We start from the raw sequence: 17,601 nt of genomic DNA, 5'->3' as shown, positions 1-17,601 counted from the left end.
TTCATTAAAACTGGAAAAGCAATCAAACGGAAGAGACAAAATTATGCTTTACTCTTTCTGCTTAGGACCCGAAGAGATTGTTACGCATCCTTTTGTAGATATTCTTCTGCAATGAAGGAAATTTCAAAATGTAAAGCTACTGTCATTTGTCAAATAAATATTCCGTCGCTTGAACTCCTTAAACTTTATTTCAACTAAAACATTCAATTTTAAAGTTTTTTTTTCGTTGGCTTTGCTCCCATTTTCTTTCTATTCGATGTTTTGAATTCCATTCCATGCCAAAATGTCCTGTTTTGAGAAGCGCAATTACGCATTTTTATCGATGAATGATCGAAAGAAAAGAAGACATTTGGACCCCGAGCAAAACCAGTCATTGGATCTCCAACATTTGCATAAGTTGGGGTAAAAATGCTTATTTTCAGCAATATATCTTCAATCTATTATTATTTCCAGGAAACACATTTTCATTCAGGCGACGCTAAGGCGCGTAAACAAAGTGAGAAAACATTTCGTTTAATTACCTTTTTTTCTGCATAACAGTAAACTTTTTTGAGTATTGATTTACAGCAAACTACCGATTATCCGCGGAATTGGGTGACACAAGTGCCGAGGATAATAAAAATAGCGGATAAATCGCAAAAATGAGGACAAATAAGGTAAAAATTGTCCTTCCTCAAAAACTTAGGTGTATAATAGATGCAGAATACTTTCTTCAAACACTGAAAATATGTACAATACAGTAAAACAGTTAAAACGGTCATTCAATAGAATTTCCTTTGCTCATAATTTTACGAAGCCGTATAAAATAAACTCATTTAATAAATTTTATTACTTGATATTATGTTCATTTACTTGAAACCAACATTATCATATTATTAATATATAAAAATTAAAACATTTAAAAAAGTTTAAAAATTTTGTTCTGCCAATTTTCCGGCACCATTTCCGAGTTTAAATAATTTGTTAGTATTACTAGTTTACGAGCTCAAAAGAGTAGTTTTTGAGTTTTGGTATGGAGTAGTAAAAATTTTTCATTGTAAGATTAAATGCTGTTACGGTATTGAAAAATTAGGCGTTTATTAGAAACAATAAATACGAAAATTACGCTGGTACGTTTAAATATTATGAATTTAATTATATAATTTAAAATAATGTTTTTTAGAATCTCATTGAAGTTGTTTTTAAACTGTGGTGTTCGGATACTAATAATATTAAAAACTGTAACCATGCATCATTTTTTAAAAATATGATATATTTCTAGTACTTAAATTAAAAAGTTTATTGCTTCGTTCTAGCTACTCCATCAGTAACGCTTACTTAAAAAAACGCTGAAATATTTTACTTCAGGTTAGGCTAGATTCGGAAACAGGCACTGGTCGCACCGGTGCCACCGCAGGCCGTCGAAACGGTTGATTCCCAATATAAAAGGTATTGGAACTCTATCGTTTCCGAACGCTTGCTGTAGCACTGGCGCGACCGGTGCTTGTTTCCGAATGTAGCCTCAACAATCATTGCCAACGCTTACAGATAGAAGTTGTAATGCAAAACTTGTGTTCAAAACCTTTTTTTTTCCAGCTATAAAACATGTCTGTATAATATTTTTAAAAAAAAAGTTCTTTTCCCAGTAAAACTACTATTTACAAAAACATAGTTCTGAAACTGCGCAAAATGAACATAGCCTAAGAACAAAAGGTTTGGTTCGTTTACATTTTCATCGCTTCCTATTGGCTTGTCGCAAGGGAATTCTTTACAGGTTGGCACATAAAGGTCGGTATTTTATAGCATTTTTTTTTTTTTTTTAATATTTCGATTCAACTATTGAATGAAGAGCTTTTAGTAATGTAACCATCAAACACTTTCTCGCACACTTCTATTGCTTTTTTAATTGAGAAAGTTTCTGTTGTGGATAGAAATGATATGGCTGACTGCCCCACGGACTATAAACAAAACTCTAGAAGGAAAGAGCCCAGCAGTGTGTTAAGATAGCCATCGTGCTACATTTTAATAATGTTAAATTGTGACTTGTTTTTCTCTTTGACATTTTTTTAACGGACAAAGTGTCAACAGTAACGAAAGATACAGCAAAAAATGACATAATTTATTCGCCTATAAAGACAAGGCATTTTTAACGAAAGCTAAATTATCACGTTTACAATTTACTCACGTTCATAAATAATAACAGACATCTCTTACTCAAAACAATGCTTTTTCTATTCATTTCTCCTTTATAGTTCGACTATTTGAAGCCACCATTTGCATTAAGGGAGACCGGGTATAGTAGATACGATCTTTACATTTTGATTTTCTAACTTTATTACTAGTGTTACGCATCAAAATAAGACTTCATGTCACACTATTATTATTTATATATCAAATAATGATTTCAAAACCTTTTCTTGCATATTTTTTTTCACATTAAAAAAAATGTTTTTTCGAAATGAATCAACTTGACCTGAAGAGGGTTAAGTTGATATACAAATGAATCAACTGTTTTACTGACGTAAAGAAACGAAATTTTTAAGTGTTATTTTTAAAGAAGAGTCTCATAAAATGCCTGAAGTATGTATATATCCAAGTAAGAGGAGAAATGTAAATCTGATGAAGCATAAGTATGGATATCTTCTCTTATATGCTATCTTTCAATCACTTCAAGAGGAACTCCCTTTCTTCCATTTTTTTCGTCATTTTAAAGTGTTTCTGAAAAAAGCAAAAACATTTAAAAATTCGGGAGTTAAATTGTTAAACGTATCAGCTTGACCTTACTAGTCCAGTCATTATAGTAAATTCACCTCGGAATTCGAGATACCCTGCTGTAAGTCTGTAAATACTTGTACACTGTAAAAAAAAACTGTAAATTTTGAAGAAGTTATCCGTATTTTTTACAGAAAAAACTGTTCGTATTAAAACACAGGATTTCTCTGTTTTTTTGAATCTGTAACCGGTTATAAGCGTTAACTGTTACCATCGCCTCACCGCGTACTTTGTTTTTCTTCGAAATTTCGCCCGCCTGTTTGGATTTTGGTTCTCGTGCTCGAGTTTTTTGATCTTATATTTATTTAAAGCAATTAAGTCTTAAATCGTCTGCAACTTCCATTTCATTGCATCCTAATCAATATTTTATTATTAAGTTTTTTTGTCATCTGTTACAGAGGCATATTCGGAAATTTACCTTTGTATACATGTATTTCGTAGTAGTATAGTAAATATTGAAATGTATTTATAAAAGTATAGTTTCATTTTTTAATCATCATAAAATTATAAATCAGCTTGAATAAATAATAAAAATACGGAAGATTTCTGTAAAGTAAACGGAAGAAAACTGGCGTCCTGGCTGACAGTTTTTTTCCGTAAATTTTACAGATTTTTTTTTACAGTGTATATTGACACTCTAAACGTTGTCTCAAAACTTACATATGGTAGGGTGTACGCAACTATTAAATTTCAAGATCAAAGGTCACAAAAATCGCTTTTTTGCGCTTTTTTTTTTTTTGTAAATATCTCATTTCCTATGGGTTTTTTGCTATTTGTATTTATTATCAATATTGTAGAATACAAAATTCTCTACAAATTTTGTTTAAAATTTTTTTTTATATGGTGAACCGTTTTCGAGATAGAGGGCGGAGAGCGTGCGGTCACAGGATCACTTCAGGTCAACCGGTGCCTCCGGTCGAAAACGCGCCATATATAGTTGATGAACTATCGATAAATCAATGATTATAAATATTTGTCAATTTTTATTAACTATTATATTATATTTTATCATTGTTTTCCTAACCTATCCACTTTTTATTCAGTATGAATTTACTTAACAACACTTACCTGCCCATGTAATTGCAGAGTTGTTAATGAAAATATAGGAATTATATTTGAATTTTTACCTAATTAATATTAATAACTTCTTACATGATGAAAAAAAAACAAATAAACTATGAATTAATCTTTTTATTAAAAAATATCATTCAATACATTTATTTTTATTAAAAGTAAAAAAAAATGGAATAAAGGGTACAAAAACTATACAATTTATAGTTTTAATCTTCTTCGTCTTTATTGTCGTCTTCCGGCTGCTGGTAAATTTCAAACTGGTCTTCATTATCGTCTTCAACGACATTTGTCTCAAGTTCTTCCATGATTTCGGGGTCAAAGGTTCCATCTTCGTTAATGTCGCTCTGATATGGTAGAGCATTGAGACAAGCTTGCCCGTTACATTGGCCACAAGCTAAAGAGCATTGCAAGCCCGCTTTCCTGCATCCGCATCGCGAACCACAACCACTCTTGCAGTTGCAGAAAATTGTATTTAGCAAATCTTCTGGAGCAGGTGGTAAAATTGTCATGATAGGCTCCAGAAAATCGTTTCGCAATTGCCCAACCCCATACCTGGGGTTCCAAATCACGCCCTAACCAAGTTTGAACTTGATAATATACACGTTTGAAATGTTGATGAGCAGCTGCACTTGTTGGTGGAATATTTGAAAGCTGCACAGGTTTATAAAGTTTTGTAGACTTGACGTAATGCATATAACGAAGATGATCGAGACTTTTCACAGATTTCGGAGCATTATAGACTGCCAATAAAGTTTAAGTTCCACTTTCTAATAATCTCTGGGCCGAACAATTTTCTTCCTCAAATGCTGCAGCTAGTTCATCCAAATTTGTCAGTTTTTCAAAAACTTTTAAAAATGATTTTTTTCCCTTTTTAAAAAGCGCAGGGTATATATGGCGCGTTTTCAACAGGAGGCACCGGCTGACCTGAATGATCCTGTGACCGGCGCTCTCCGCCCTCTATCTCGAAAACGGTTCACCGTATAAAAATTTTTTTTAAACAAAATTCGTAGAGAATTTTGTATTCTACTATATTGATAATAAATAAAAATAGCAAAAAACCCATAGGAAATGAGATATTTACAAAAAAAAAAAAAAGCGCAAACCGATTTTTGTGACCTTTGACCTTGAAATTTAATAGTTGCGTACACCCTACCATATGTAGGTTTTGAGACAACTTTTAGGGTGTCAATATACAAGTATTTACAGACTTACAGCTGGGTACCTCGAATTCCGAGATTCTTACCTAATTTAAGCTTAAATGACTGGACTATTACCGCAATGTATCAACTTGATCCAAACAACGTCATTGCGATAACTCAATAACGGTGAAAAAGCAGCTGCAAATATAAATTATTTCTCTTAAGTAAAATCCTGCCTTTTAGTCAAGAAACGCAACAGTATCTTGTTAATATAATATAAATACTTAAACACCAAAACACCCTATACGACAAATGAAATTAAGCCAGGAAAATTGACTTTGGTGCACAAAAAACAATTTCTTAAGAATGATTCTCACACTCAAAAAAGCCTGGTTCTTCCGCGCACGTATGTCAAGTCAGCCTAAGTCTGTTACTTCCTAGTAAGAAATTCAATTCTGAGCACATATGCACTTGAGAATTTAAGCCCTTGTATCAACTGGACCCAATCTCCCATGCTCTTTACAAGCTATTATGCAACATTTGTGTCCCCTAAGTTAATTTTATAGATTATCTATATACATAAAAATGAATGTTTGTCTGTATGTCATCCATGAACTCAAAAACTACCCGGCAGATTTGGCTGAAACTTTCACCGTTTGTTATTTCTGGTACTGGGAATGTTTATAGACCAGTTTGAAAAAAAATCCGATCGATAGTTCCTTTTTTATTCCAATTTAAGTCACAATCCATTGGATAAATACGAATAAAATTATCGGCTGCAGAAATTAATTCGCGTGAAAGATCTCATTGATAAGAAGTTAGCTGTTGCCATTTTTCTTGAGTTTGAACAAATAAAATCTTTCTTTATTGTTTTATGGCTTTTCATGCAACGGGGGGATTTAAAACTTTTTCTATTTGATATTTTTAGCGATTGATTGATCTTGCAAACTGCGTGAGTACAAAATTTGAGTATAGTCACGGCTTCACTTGATACCTGGACCGATTATTATGAAAATTGCTATATATATGTATTTTTCCACGGAGAAGGTGCATAATATGCTCATTGAAGCCACTCGCCACCAGGTGGCACTGCAGAGTAGCAACTTCTGCCCCGTTCAACCGATTGTCATGAAAATCAGTATAATGATTTATTTTTTTGTTGGCGTAGCAACGCGCGTCGGGTACAGCTAGTCAAATATAAATAAGTCATAAGTTGTTATTTTTCATGTTATTGAGACATCAGAATTGGAACATTGGCAAAAAACAAGTTGTTTTAAAATATACCGATTTTTTTTTCTTCTTTGCAAACACCGTAAAGTTCAATATTCTATTCTAGAGATTATGTTCTTCTAAGCATTAACTCATTTATACGGGAAAGGGTTTCGATTCCTTTTTCCACAAGATCACTACTAAGCATCGAATACCCAAACGTCTGAAAACGCCTGAAAGCCAACTGATCTCAGTAGCGTAGCGAGAAATTTTTCTTTGGGATGGGAAGGGGGGGGGGGGGAATCATACGAAATTTTTTGAAATTAATGGCCAAAAATAGCATTTTTTGGCTGTTGCAAGTGTGTTCATACATAAAAAATTGTTTCATGGAAGGGGGGGAGGTTATGACCCCCCTCTCCCTTCTTGGCTAAGCCACTGGCTGATCCATCCCACTTTTGTGGCTTCCTATAGTTTTAAAACACAAATATTCCGAGAACTCCATGTGCAGTTCTCCCTCTTTTTTTCTTTCAGTTTTTATTGCTACAGGTGTTAGATCTTGTGTCAGGAATCATTCGCACGGGAGGAATGACTGCTCTTGCCAGTTCCGGATGCAATGAAATTTGCTCACTTCATTTAATTTCAGACATGTTTTTGTGAATCCTTGTAAGGGCAAGTCCTTATACAAAGGGTTAGTAGTTGAGCCCCGTTCTTAGTCGCTGTGACTGGCATGTAATTTATGTTTGTTATTCAGAATCCAAAAAGATTTGTTGAGCACTTCTTCCACTTTTAACCAATATTTGAAAGTAGATTTCGTTTGGTGCGATTCAGAGAACAATTTCAACATGGAATCGAAGTGTCAGATGGAGTGATATAGTAAATTTATTACAGTAATTGCAATATATGGTAAGCTCTTGGTCATCGGGGTTGAAACTCGATTTGTCTCAGCGCGTTTTGCCTGATTTGTTTACCCCCATACTATGAGTACTTAATTAGCAAAATTTGTTTCATTTTCGTTGCAATATATCATCAATTAATACATTTGAAAAAATATTATTAAACCAGGTGAGTAAATGAAAAGTGGCAATACAATGTGTCTTTTCCATTAATAAACTGTAATCAAAAGCTAACTTCATTAGTGTCGTACATCTCACCCAAAATTAATGTTGTATGTTTAATTTACGCCCTCATCAAATCTAAATATTTATTCAAAATTAAAATTCCTTAAAAAATATTCCAAAAAAAAAAAAAAAAAATCTGGAAATCATTACAGCAACGTAAAATATATTAACAAGCCGTCTACGACAAGCACTCACATCATGAGTAATCGGTATGAAAAATGAAATAGCTAAGATAAAAATAAATTCTTTAGTATCATTTTATTGCAGCTGTCATCATCTTAATGCAACTGGATTGGATGCACAAAACGGAAGAACTCACTAAGTGTCCTATACATGGGCGTAGTTAGACATTAGCTACAAAGGCAGGGCACTCCAAAAAAAATTTTAGAGGAAGATTTTCACGCATCATTATTCATGTCCCATGGCTGTCACAAAATTAAAACATAAAGTATGATTTTGACGATTTTTTTTTTTTTAAACGTATATATGCAGGAAGAGAGACAGAGCAGATCCAGCTTCTGATTTATTAGGAGGTCATTACTAAAATATGAGCTTACAAATCAGGAGTATGTATGTATCCCGGAGAGAAAAAATAAGAACTATGAACTCTCCCGTAAAGTTATATTTGCCCAAAACTATAGTATGGAGACTCATTCCCCCTCGGAAAATTATCGAAATTGTAGCTTTAAAAACGCAATTTTATACGATCTTTGGTGATGTAAGAGAAAGGAAAAGTTCAGCTGCATTTTTCCGGTAAACTTTCGAAATTAAAGCCTTAAATAGTCGACGTGCTGTTTATTTCTAGCAATATTAATGAATTTCGCCAGTTTCTTGTGAAAAATGTGTATTTTTGTGAGAAGTTCATCTTTATGATTACGAGTTTCGCCTGCAGTTTTGATAGAACCCGTCCTGATTGAATGAGCCTTAAACAAGGTCGAAATGCAGTCTTTGTATACTGCAGCTTAGCAGTAGTTGCAGGGAAACTAGTTGGTCGGTACTTATTGCAATTCTTCCTTTAGCTTTGGTCATGTTTTCTAAAATGCTTTAAGAGCCTTCCTGGTAAATTAGGAAAGTGATCAGCTATTCTTATAAAGATATTTAAGCTTTCTTACGAAACTTCCATTTCCTGGTTAATTTCAGGATCGCTACTGACTTTAGCAGGAGTTTTTTCTGTATTTTTCAGCAATGTTATTTGCAGAAATTAGGCACACTATATACCCATTGTATTTTCTAGGAACATTCCTGAATTTTTTACAGCTTCATAGAAAACTTTAGTTTGGATTCGGGGTTCTCCCCGCCCCGGAAAAATTGTATTCCATTTGTAATGAGGTTAGGGGGAGGGATGTGAATCGGAATCTCCCTCTTGAAATTTGAGAAATAGAAGTACCAAAAAAAAGAAAAAACTTTAAACTATCTTTGGTGATAAGATAAATAAATACCATTGTGTTGAAAAGTAGTATGAAATAACAACGTCAAGAAGTACAAACTGCAGATTACTGCAGACACGTGTTTCGGCGTTACAAAAGGAACGCCTTTTTCAATGCAAAAGAAATGAGCTTATGGATGTAAAGACTTCCAAGCCAAGAGCCAGAAAAGCAAACAGCTTAAAAGATAAAAATAGCGGATGAACCAAACAACCCATGAGAAAATTTGCGGTCTCTTTTCTTTATGGTGCATCATCTGTGTACAACACCGCTTCAGGATGGCATTTCTGATACCACATTGCAAAATGATTTCGTGTTGTCAGGATGTATACCAGGGGTGTCCACCACCTAAGAGCAAGGGCGTCCCCCTCAATATCGCGAAGACCCCCCAAAAGTGAAAAATACCCCTCAAAACACCATCTAAAAATTTCAATGGTGCAGTCTTCGCCCCCCCCCCCCAGGTGGGCACCCATGTGCCCCTACCTCTCTTAGCAGTTCTGAAACGTTTAACTGAAACACCCTATCCATTAAGAAATGCGACAGAATGGCTTAATCTTCTGCAGAGTTTGTTACGCATGAGAGCTCTGTTTCTGTTACTTCTGTTCAATTTTGTGTGTATCTTCACCAATGAGACAGAATTTAAGCTATTTACATATGAAAATAGGTTGCGAAGACTATGGGGTCCCGCGCACTTTTGATTGAGATTAAGCCGTGATCTTACGTGTAAAAAAATAAATAAATAAATAAATAATAAAAATAAATATAAATAAAAAAAATAAATAAAGGTTTGTTATGCTCTTTAACCGAGAATTATTATGTGGCGTAGGTTTCAGAAAACAATTAAGTTATGAGTTATTTCAAAATTTCAATAATGCATCTTTCTTTCAAAAGAATGAAACGCCCTCCATAAGAAAAGAAAGTTATAAGTAGCGTAATAGATAGGTTTTCTTAGCAGTAGATGGCGCCACGAAAGAATCCTGCCTGTCGTTCTTCTCTCCTCAGTCATCAAATGATAAAATAAAATCTGTGCTATCTGTCGGCTTTTCATCAGGGCGGATACAGAAATAATTTTTGGAGGGGGTCAGGAAATTGATAAACGCACCCCCTCTCCTCCCATACAATGTTTCCCCATAAAGTTTTCATGGCTTTATTTTTAAATGTGTTTCTTAGGCTCTTTTAAGTCAAATTAATCTAAATTACATAATTAGTATGCACTGAGATACAGTGTTAGCATAAAAGAATACTCGGTTCTAAAAATTTATGTTTCATAAACTTACCACTACACACCTAATATACTTACCACTATAAATTATACATAAAAATATAACTTAAAGTTTTGTTGAACGTACGTAACTACTAAACGTTCACGTTCCGCACTAGCGCAGCCAGAAGTTCCGTCTGGAGGGGTTTTTTTGGTTACAGCAGTGCCAACACTGACTCATACAGCAGTCCCAACACTGACTCATGAGAATTTTTTCCATGAAAAGGATATGAAGGGAAAATTTTATTCATATTATTGGTTGACCAGTCACACAACGGTATTTTGCAGTGGTTTTCAAGAAATTCAATGTGCACCTAAAAAGTAAAATTTGAAGATTTTGGAATTTTTTAGATTTTAACCTCCAGTTTTGAAGGAAAAGAATTTTAAAAGTGTACTGTTTTAATCACTTTTCTAGCTATCTATTGATATACAGTACTTTTATATAACTTTAATCTAAATTAGTAAAATTTAAAGGTAAACAAAAGCTAACTAGGGGAGCTTTGACCCAAGCTAACTAGGGAGATTTGACTCAAAGACTGATGTTTTTGTTTGATTTGATGCTTTCCCAATGATTTTTATTTTTGACTATATTAAATATTGTGATTTCGGCCCACTGATTTAGTTTTATTCGTACGTGATTTTTTTCCCTTAATGAATAACTTTTACATAATGTTGTGATCTAAAAAATGTTTTTTTTTTTTTTTTTTTTTGAAAAATAACTGAAATACTAATAATCTTGGAGTCCAATAAGTTGTTACTTAGTAAAATAACTGAAATATTGTTCAGGTCTGATCGGATAAAGTTTTGAATTCGACTTCTGCTCTCTTGCTGATATGGAGTAAGATGAATAATAAAAATTTACAAAAAGCAACACTTCACCTAAAAAGTGATCATTTTGTATTTTAACTGCGAGTATCACTTTCTAAAACAAAAAACACCATCAAACCTGCGTTTTTGATTCATTATCTATGAGTCTCTTTTCTGGTATGAAGATAGAAAAATATATGTATATTGTATATATAATACTTCACCTAAAGAGTGAACATTTATAATCACATCAAGTATCGCTTATTTAAACAAAAAGCACCATCACACCTACGTTTTTTATTTCAATATCTATGAGTCTTCTTACATTCATGAGGGGAGGGGGGTCATGTTTTCCTAGGTGATGGGTCAAGTCTCCCTAGTTCTAGGGACAGGGACGACCCATTTGCAGACTTGATGAATATATATATATATATATATATATATATATATATATATATTTGTATCATTTCTACTTAGAATTATGCTATTAATTTCGGCCACAATAATGCGCAAAATAGCAAAATATTTACGTATATTTTTTTTGTTTCTTTCTAACTATTCTACAAAAAAAAAAAAAAAAAAAAAAATAATGAAAATAAAAAAATAAATTAATTTGAATTTTAACATCTTGAATTCAAATTATGTTTTTCGCAATCACGAGTGTGTGTAGGCGTGTGTGTTTGTGTGTGGGGGTTATGTGTATGTGTGTAGGCATGTGTGTTTGTGTCTGTGGGGGGGGGGTATGTGTATGTGGGGTATATGTGTTTGTGTCTGTGTGCGGGTATGACTGTGTGGGTAGTTGTGCGTATGTGTGTGTGTTTTTGTGCGTGTATGTGTGGGTGTCTGTATGTATGCGTGTGTGTATGTGTTTGTATGTGTGTATGTGTTTGCGTATGTATGTGTTTATGCGTGTGTCCAATTGTGTATGTATGCGCGTGTGTGTAGGACATGAATGCAACCTGGAGGGCTTTCGCTAGAGGTGCAGCATCGTGAGGAGCCCGTCCACGGTGGTGCTGCAGAGGGTGGCGGTGGGAAAAATCAAAGGAACGTCAAAAACAGTCAAGTGAGAACAATAAGCAATCGTGATTGCTCAATAAAAAGAAAAACCAAAAGTTGGGTCAAGTCTCCTTAGTTTCCTCTATTAGCTACTGATTTAGGATTGGCAACAATGTTAAAATCAAGACCTCTGGGGGATATTTTTAATCACTTCGTTGCGCCACTGACGTTCCGCAACGCTGGATTTGTTATAAAGGTGATGATGATTCACCCCTAAATGCGTTGACCCGGCAGATCTTCAAACCTAACCCCATGTGAATTTTTCATTTTTATGGGGTCTCGTCAAAAAATCTTTATACACCACCATTGCCTACAACATTGCAAGAACGGAAAGATTGCATAAGTGTAGCATTGCAAAAAACTGACAGCAAAAGATATGTCACTCCAAAATATAGTTCATAAACCATACCGCTATAAATGATTCCTAAAATGAACGATAAACTATCCAAGTTTAATTTCATTCACAAATGTTTCATGTGTGCGCATTTCGTAACGCGACACACATGAAACATTTGTGAATGAAATTAAACTTGGACAGTTTATCGTTCTTTTTAGGAATCATTTATAGCGGTATGGTTTATGAACTATATTTTTAAAACTGGGCTATTCTTTTATGCTAACCTTTGTACTTAGAATGTGGACGTAAAATATCTAAACATTTCAAGACAATTAAATACTTACCCTAAGAGTTTTTATGGTGACTACGTACAAAAGTAGAATTTTAGTCGATCTTTTAGATGAATATAAGATTTTATTTTCTTGTGCTTTTTTTTTTAATTTCAAAACGTTCCTTACTTTCTGAACATTCCTCGTATATACAAGCCCATGTTTGACAAAAGTTTTTTTCGTCTTCAAAAACAAGTTAATTTATCCATTTATAGAGGCATAATGGTTAAGGGGGTCCGGGACACATTTTGAAAATTTTTTTATTATGTACTTTAGAGTTTTGAAATTTTTTGAACTGATTCATCATTTATTTAATAAGCAAAATCATAACATAAATATGAAAAAAAATTATTTTTGTATTTAAATTTAATTAGTTTTTTTCAAAAAAAATGGGGTTGCTTTAAATTGCTATAACTCAAAATATTGTTGGTCAATTTTCAATTTTTTTTCAAAAAAGTATGCACAAATATCTAAGCTTTAATTTTTACTCTGAGATTTTAAAAATATTGATTCAATAAAAAAGAAAAAATATTTGAAGAAAAATTTCGAAAAATTCGAAGATACTTTTTTTTAAAAAAATCATAATTTTTGAAGTAAACGTTTTTTTCAAATTCGCCGAAAAAAAATTAAAGTAAATTGCTTGAAAAAGATATGCTCCAAGTTTCATTACTTTATCTCTATCGGTTCCAGACTTATAAGAGTTTGAATGCAAGAAATCGGGAAAAATTGCATCATGGAGAAAAACGCGTTTAAAGTTTTAAAGTTATGTACACATTCGTTTGATGCATGCAACAAAAATAACTATAACTTTCGTTCTATTTAAGGTAGAAACAAGATTCAAACGTCCTCTTAAGCAGAAAAAAACGGAGCAATTTTTCAAATTATAAAAAAAAAATTGCAAAATTTGAGGATTTTTGTGTCCCGGACCCCCTTAAAGATATAATTTACGAATATCATCATCCCATTATTAGTTTAGTTAGACAAATACATAGCCACAGAACTCCTTTAGCTCCCGTTAACGTTAGTTAATGACTGAAAGCTTTTTTGGTTTTGTGAAAGCGAGATAAGTGTCGCATCTTTCTTTTTGTAATACACTGACAATTCCCATCAAATACTTTTCCTCACTTTTTAAGCCAGTTCTTAAAACTTCAATTTCTTCCGATCGAATTCTTACAAAGTTGAAAACAATTATTTTTACAAAAACAGTAGAAGGTTTATCAATGCATCAGTAAATTTGCCCTTTCACCTTCCGGCTGTTGAAAGGGTTATGAAACTGGTTAGTTAATATGCTGGTATTTATGAAAGAGAGAAGGTATGGATTTATATGAACAACTTTATACTCGCAATGATCACTGCTAAAACCGAGTCATAAATCCAACTTCAAACCTTGATTCAAACGTAGAAACGTGTTTAAAATTATATATTTATTGTAAACGTTATTTTTTTAAAAATGTAATACCACTCCTTCTTTGTTGAGTGGATGGAAAGTGCAGGGCGGAACGCAAAGTGCAATCAACCACTCGTGGTGATTTCTCGGTTGTTAATATAATAATATGTAACTGCATTTCCAACAAAAAATTGCATTGTGCACATTTATATCAAAAAAAAAAAATACTCGACTATAAAGGAATAAATTTTGTAATGTGCATAAAAAGCACTAAAAAGTCGGTTTTGGGTTAATTTCACGAAACTTTACAGTTTATGCGCGAACTAAAAATTGTTGGGTATTATAACAAAGGTTTTCAACAATTGGATTTTTATAAAAGCATTTTAAAATGGACTATTTGTTGCCGCTTTCTCAAAATTGGATTTCTCAATGTTTACGAAGCCAATAAAACTTAGTGTTTTTTATTATAAATTGCTTATATAAAAATATCATTTTTTTTGACCTACTTTCACATTGGATATCCGCAATGTTCGCTGCTACGAAAGCCCTTGAATCATTGTCAGTCGCTCCAGTAAAATAATAATAACTGCAAAAAGAAAATAACATTTGAGGGAGGGGGTGGCAGATCAATCTTCTCCCCTTTCCCAAATACGTCCTTTAAAGCTATTTCAAATCTCATTTTACCCATCCCCAAAAGTCTCACCGTTAAGCGATTTCGGCTCAAAGAATTTTTTTGTTGATTCAATAATAAGCAGTTAAAAAAAAGTAGAAAACTTTTTTTTTTTCACTTCTAAAAACATGAGACTATTTATCTGAAAGTTTAGAAAGTCGTGTATTATTTTACACGGCTTGAATTAAAAACATCAAAAATGGAAGACACAAAAATGAGCATAACTTATTCTGTCAAATGGACAGTAGGGTGGTTCAAAGAAACTTTTTTTCAGCTAGAGTCCGGGACACCCCTCCACTTTTTTTTAACCCTTACTAATAGTATTATGCTGTAAAAGTTTTAGCTTCTTACTCAAATTTTAAGACTGTGCTCAATGACCCCTTAATTTAACATCAACCGTATTATAGAAAATGCCACAAATTGAGAAATATTTAATTTCCCCAGCTGTTTTTTAATAAATAATCATTCTCTTGCAATGTATATGCATATTTCAAGTGTATATTATAATATGTAGCATTGTTTTTTCAGTTCGATGTATTTTTTTAACCCCTTCCCCATACTACTAAAGTTTGGAGGAGGGGGTTGAGCACCCTGTTTCAGTTGAAATCGGAAGCTAAAATTCTTCCGGTATATTACTATCCACAAGTTTAAAAATATTGAGGGGTGTCCTGCTATCTGGGAAAAACTGTTTTTTACATGTAGTTTTGAATCATCCTAATGGACAGGTTTTTTTCATCTCTACTAGAAATGCATATGTCGAGCTTTCTTTTTGTTAATAACATTACCGACTAATCTAACTCCAGGTAGCAGTAATTTTAATGAATTAAGTTAATTTACCCGAGGATAATCTACACAAAGATCTTGCGTCACTTTATGGGGGGAAAAAATCATTAGTTTCAGCATCACTGTCTTAAAGGGCGCAAATGGATAGATTACTCCTCCCTAACGCGGGGTGCAATTTGTAGGGGCAGGTATCTTGGATGTAAGTGTATATTAGTCCTTTAGGATTTTTAACTTTAGTTTCAATGATATGATCGCAATACAAATAGTTTAGCATCATTACCACTATAGTTAGTTATCACCTAAATAACTCTCAGAAAATCAGCGAATTTCAAATAATATGTCTGAATTGAAGAGCAATTCCACGCGTTAAAATTAAATTTATTTATGCATTTAATAACTTAAAATGAATCGTTTCAGCTATAATAGCATGTGCTTAAAATGGAGCTGGGCCTAAGTTTTGCATGGAGATTAGTTATTTTTCAGCAGATGATCAATTAGTGTACCTTAAATATAAGAAAATAAGGGTACCTTGGTTCACAGGCGAGGTCCGAGGTGCACTTAGGTACCTGGAGTTACTACGAAAATCCCCATGCCGCCTTATGTTATATCGGTTTTGTTATTTTTAGAGCAGGATAGGATTTGGGCTTCATGCTGTAAGCGAACTGTTTGGTATACGCTTGTAGTTCTTTTCAGAGTAGTAATTTACAGCTTATGCAAATTGAAAGTATTATTCTGGATGTTATGTATATTACTGACGATACAAATGAAGGTAAAATAAATTAGAAATATTTTAAACTTCCAAAAATTCCCAACACACGATCATGCTGATTAGGTTGTGGATAGGAATGATATGTAGAAATTTCCAGAAACAGTCTCGTCAGGTTGCCCTGACAAGCAATTCGAGAAACTCACATTCGGAGTTGACTTGTCCAACATCAATGTTGCTTTAAAAGATTATATTGCAAAATTTATTTACTATAAATATGGTAACGTGGGTCTTTATACTTATATCTGCAATAATTAAAGTTCATTTTCTAATTAAACTGTTCGACATAAATCAGTTGATTGTAGCTTGCGAAGAAATAACCTTGGGATCAAGGTACTGACCATTAGTGTATCTTCATCCTGTTCATTTTTCAACTCTGAATTATTATGTACTGAAATATTTTAATTAAAATTCCGAAAATAATCATGTTGTATGTGAAAGACTAATAAAATGAGGAAAACTCTTTAGTCATTTAATTTTCAGTAAATATAAACGTTAAAGGTAAAAAGAAAAAAAAAAGAAACGAAGTGCACCACTTTTTCTAAAATAATGTTATTTTTCTCCAAAGAGTAGATTCCGGGCTATTGGCAATCAATCTTGAATTTTGTTTTTCCATAGCAGAATATAGGAATTGATCAAAAACGTTTACAATCAAGAAGAAAGTATCACAATTAACAAACGAAGTATCTTAGAGCCGGAAGCATTGATTGTAATTGTGAATAACAAAGATGAATCGATTTTATTGACTTCATGAATTAAAGAAGGCACGCACTCTAGAAAACAGGAAGCACTTCATTTCGAAAATTCGGGACCTATGATATTATGCAGCAGGCCAGGTGTACTCTTGAGAGAGCACTGAGATTCCGAACCAATCAATCCAAAAGGAAGGGTCTGTCAAGAATAATGATCCTTAGATCAATCTTACGATTCAGATTAAGAATAAAATCTGAAAGTAGCATTGAGTGGAGGAATAATTGACTTTATATAAGTCCAGTTACTCAAAGAAATCAATGATTGTTGCAATAAAATCGCTCCAAAGCGAACTTCCGAAAGCGAACGAAGGAAAATGTTTTTCTGCTCCAGCAGCTCAAACAACCGACATTTGTTTGCATGGAGGACTTCACTTTCTCAGTTTATTTTTTTGCGAAGTAACAACGAAGACAAGTGAACGTTTACGCCTGGAAATGACTGGAAATAGCATTTATCAGCTAGATTTTCTCCTGGTGTGTGTAAAATAATTTTGCGAGTCGACGAGGATTTAATAAAATTTACTTACGATAATATTTAAAAAGGAAGATAAGTAGGGTCGGGTGGGATGAAAGGAAACATGGGATGAGTGAATAGAAACAATCTCTTTTTTTTACCCACTCGTTATTACCACAATTGTATAAATTTTGAAAAAGTGTCATCATTGTTTGAAGATGAAACTGTAAAAAAAAGTTGCTTTTACAGTTTAGTGATTTTAAATTTTCCTCTCCAGAAGGGTTGCA

The 17,601-nt window shown here is 33.2% G+C and overlaps 1 protein-coding gene across 2 annotated transcripts in view; it reads right to left on the bottom strand.

The window, feature by feature from the left end:
* Nucleotides 1-17,601, bottom strand: part of LOC129218549 (Kv channel-interacting protein 1-like) — a 235,764-nt gene that overhangs the window by 56,936 nt on the left and 161,227 nt on the right. The window lies entirely within an intron of this gene.

Source organism: Uloborus diversus, chromosome 3 (assembly GCF_026930045.1).
Source record: "Uloborus diversus isolate 005 chromosome 3, Udiv.v.3.1, whole genome shotgun sequence".
Taxonomy (NCBI): Eukaryota; Metazoa; Arthropoda; class Arachnida; order Araneae; family Uloboridae; genus Uloborus; species Uloborus diversus.
This window is presented reverse-complemented; position numbering and strand designations above follow the sequence as displayed.